The 4,380-nt window shown below is 48.2% G+C and overlaps 1 protein-coding gene across 1 annotated transcript in view; it reads right to left on the minus strand.

Annotated features, from left to right (window-relative positions):
- The window catches only part of CHD1 (chromodomain helicase DNA binding protein 1), an 81,947-nt gene extending 81,680 nt beyond the window's left edge, over window positions 1-267 (minus strand). The window contains 1 exon segment of the mRNA XM_017890732.1: window positions 182-267. The gene's annotated coding sequence lies outside the window, so the exon portion shown is untranslated.
- Window positions 268-4,380: the final 4,113 nt, after the last annotated feature.

Raw genomic sequence — 4,380 nt, forward strand, 5'->3', positions numbered from 1 at the left:
CTCGCCGCTCACACGCCCCCTGCGCGCCGGGCCCGTACACCGCCACCGGCACTCGGCGAGCCAGCCGGCCTTCGCCCGGCCGCTGGGCCGCCGCCTGGGCACCGCGCCGCGCCCGCCCTCCACCCGGCCGGCTCCTGTCCTCCCCGCCACATCCTGACCCGCCTGCTGCCCCCTTTCTTACCGGCAGGCTTGGCGGGGCGGAGGGAGCCGACTCCAGTCGACGGCCTCCCCCGCGCCCAGGCCTGGGATCTCCGCCGCCGAGGTCCTAGAGCTCCGGCGTCTCCGGGTAAGGAAGAGTCCGTGCGGGGGAGGGGGAAGGGGACAGACGCGGAGGGGAAGGGGAAGGGGAAGGGGAAGCCCTGGTCCGCAGCACCAACGCGCGATCCCCTGCGGAGTGGAGCTAACAATTCATTATTGAAGCACCAACGGCGAGGGCAGCAAGAGCTAGAAGTAACGAGTCGTCGCCGCCGCCGCCGCCGCCGCGCGCGCTCCCGCTCCCGCCGCTTATCTGCCCCCGGCAGCCGCCATGACGCCGAGAGAGCGAGCGAGCGCAACCGTCTCCGTCGTAGCCGCCGCCGCCACCGAGGTCGCCGTCGCCTCCGCCTCCCGCGCGACGTAAGCGCCTCTGCTCACTCCCCTTCTCTACAGAGCGCGAGGCGGGCAGGCGAGCGGGCGAGTGCGCGCACGCCGAACCCTTTCGGCTCGCGCGCGGGCGGCGGGAGGGACTACGTTTAAGAGTCGTGGGCGTAGGAAAAAAGCGATTGGTACTGGGGCGGGGCGGAGGGCGAGTGCGCGCACGCGCACGAATGGGAGTGCGCACGCTGGATGCGCGGAGGCCGCCGGACTCTGACTACGCGGAGGCCGTCCCGACTCTGGTCGCGGCCTTAGTCCGCTGATCCTCGCTTGGGTGCCCGCCCTTAGCGGCGCGGCGTTGAATTCCGGGAAATGGGAGCTTCAGACTCGCTCCGTGCGGGTATGGGCGCTAATGTCACTCGGGATGGTTGCGCAAAGACGTCGCGGCGGAGACTGACAAGGAACCGGGGAGGAACGGGGGTGGGGAGAGAGTGCGATGGTACTCGGGAAGCCGGGAACGGCCGCGCTGAATAAGCCTAAGGGGCCGGGTCGCCAGGAGTGTCGGGTAGCACAGGCCTCGGCTCCGTCGGAGCGCCAGGCCTCAGGGTCCGGGCGGGGGCTGCTGCGTCACACCAGGCAGCCTGGGAACGCAACTGTTGGGCAACCGTGGTGGCCTCTCGCCACCTCTTACGTTTGGGCGATCTGCGACTGATGCTCCCTCGGGAGCTGATATCCCGCACAGGCGGGGCGCCTGAGGAGGAGTGAAAATAGAGACCCGGTTGTTGACAGCCTGTGATGCCGCTTGATTCCTGTGTGGGTGGCCTGGTTTAGAAATACACCAACCCTTCCTTTCTAGGTTCCTCCCCGGAGGGCGGGGTGAAGGGTGCGGCACCGAATCGCAACAAAAAATGCTACTCGAGGGGTGTTAGTAACTGTCTCAGCTTAAGTTGCTGCCTTTTAGCTGACAGTTTGTATCGTAACTGTAATTGTGGGCCTTCGTTAAATCCCTTCAATGTGTTGGAAACATCTTTTTTAAGTGTGTTTTTGAAACATACGTAAAGCATTTTGAAATGCTTTTTTGAAAACATTGTTTTTTAAATCAAAATTCTGTTACACGTTATTTTTTTCAGTCTGCAGATGGACTTGACTCACTCAAGGTTAATGATTTTGTTTTTTACTTATTTTATAGAGGCGGGGTTTTGGCATGTTGCTAGGTTGGTCTTGAACTCCTGAGCTCAAGCGATCCGTCTGCCTCTGCCTTCCAAAGTGTTGGAATTACAGGCGGGACCCACGGCACCCAGCGGCCAAGGTTAATAATATTTAAAAGTTTCTAATTCCATTGTTCAGTTATTTGATTTGGTGTAAAGGCCCACTTTCCAAGTCAAATGAGTTTGTGGTAACATGCATTCCTCAAATAATTATTTTTCCGTTGTGGGAAATATTCCAGAGTTTTAGGCTACCAGCTGTTTAAGCAATTTGGTTCAAATCCTTCAAAAAAAATCTCAAAACATAACTCCATATATGTATTTACTGCATATTGAAGGGTATATTCACCTGGAGGAGTAGGGGAAAGCAGACAGATGCCCATGGCCTTTTTGAAAACATGTATCTGTCAGCAAAAATTGAATAGCAAAACGAAATGGAACACTACCGTCCTTTGCAATATTAGTTTTAATACTGGGCTGTGAGGGATAAAAGGATCATACAAATCTTCATTTCTGAAGTCCCTAGAGTATTATGAACTGAGTGCTAATTTTTCATATTAAGCTTTATGTTAATATCCTCAATGATAGGAACTTCCTGTGCCCCTAATTTCTCCAGAGAAGCTAACGATTAACATATGTAAAGTGTTGTAATCAGAAGTATAGTTCAGTTAATAAAGTCCTCAATAACAACTCTGACATTTTGTCATTGTCTTATGAAAATAATTACTGTATAATACAGTCTATTTTACGTTTTCCGGAAGCACATCAGACTGTTTTTTTTGTTTTTTTTTTAACTACTAATTGTGCCATCAAATATGCTATTCTGCCATATTGTGCCATCAAACATGCTATTCGAAAAAATATCTTGCCCAATTTGCAATAAAATATTGAACATTGGAGATTTAGATTTCTAGTAAAATCATACTTTATTGCTTCACAGAAGTAGACAGTAGGTGGAAAATTGCAACAATCTTGCCAGTTTATTTTTTAAAAAGCGTGTAGGCAATCCAAAGATACCTTTTGGGTGATTTATCAACGTAGTTAAATTTGCAGTGTCACTTTATTTGAATAAACTGGCTTTATCTCTACTTACTGATACTAAAACAATATCCAAACAGTTGATAATCTCACGTGACTAACGAAAAATTCCACATAATTAACATTAACCAGGAGGGTTTTTTTACTATTTAATTTCCCATTTTTTAAATTTCATATTCTTTGGAAAGAATATTATTTTCCAGAATCTGAGACATTTTGTGGGTCTTTAATTGTGATGTGCTTTACTAGGCAAAGTACTAAATGGGTATCCTTAGGTGGGGATAGACTGGGAACCACATATCCAGAATTTGAAATATATAACGTAAACAGGATGACTTGCTCCTTTGTTAGCTTTTTGGATGCCAGGGTTGAGATTTTAATTCCATAATTATCTTCTTGTTGCCTGGAGGATTTGCATGTGAGAAACCACAAAAACAATCAAGACAGTATGAAAATACCCTAAAATCTCAACGTATGACAGTATTTCCCATGTCCTTGCCAAATCAGAGGAAGTCTTTCCAATATGATTCTTAAATTTACGAAGTTCTGTGAATAGAACCCATGAAATCCTAAGTCATCATCTAGTGAAGATTTACTGTACATTTTCTGTTTTCCTAGTAAGAAATTAGGGGAGTTTAGTTCCCAGTGTTGAGCAAGGGACAGGACCCAGTTACCTGGAAAGTTCAGAAACTACACATGCCTGACCCTCGTATTCTTCCCCTCTTCTGATATGCAGAATTTCTAGGTTCTAGATAGTATTTGGGAAGTTTCCCAGATTATTGTGATGTCCACCAGTGGCTCATTCGCCTTCTTTATGGTCACTGTGTTTGGGGATTTTGACTGATAAATTCTTGAATCACTAAAAGCTAAATTTCAAACAAAATTCTTAGAGGTGATACTAAGAGGCAAGTATGTATAAAATCTAATAGGCATTGAAGAAGATACAAAGATTCCATCCTCTGCTGCAAAAATTGTGTGCATGCAGAGTAAGAAAGAAGGTTCAGTAGCCAACCTCAAAAATATTAAAAAATAGTTGCATTGATGCTATATCACTCCTTTCCTTGCCCAGATGCTCTCTTTCTTTCTTTCTTTTCTGTCTTTCTGTCTTTCTTTGTCTTTCTTTGTCTTTCTTTGTTTTTCTTTGTCTTTCTTTCCTTTCCCTCCCATCCCTCCCTCCCTCCCTCACGCTCCCTTCCTTCCTTCCTTCTTTTTTTTTTTTTTTTTTTCTTGACAGTCTCTGTCACCCAGACTGGGGTGCAGTGGTGAGAACTCAGTTCACTGCAACCTCAGTCTCCTGGGTTCAAGGGATTCTCATGCCTCAGCCTCCCAAGTAGCTGGGACTACAGGCGCGTGCCACCACGCCCGGCTAATTTTTTGTACTTTTAGTAGAGACTGGGTTTCACCATGTTGGCAAGGCTGGTGTCAAACACCTGACCTTGGATGATCCCCCTGCCTCAGCCTCCCAAAGTGCTGGGATTACAGGCATGAGCCACCATGCCTGGCCCTCACCTAGATGCTTTATTCACTGCTGTCCAAATACTGTTGGTCCTCTGTACCTGCAGGA

This window comes from Rhinopithecus bieti, unplaced genomic scaffold (assembly GCF_001698545.2).
Source record: "Rhinopithecus bieti isolate Rb0 unplaced genomic scaffold, ASM169854v2 scaffold_1527, whole genome shotgun sequence".
Taxonomy (NCBI): Eukaryota; Metazoa; Chordata; class Mammalia; order Primates; family Cercopithecidae; genus Rhinopithecus; species Rhinopithecus bieti.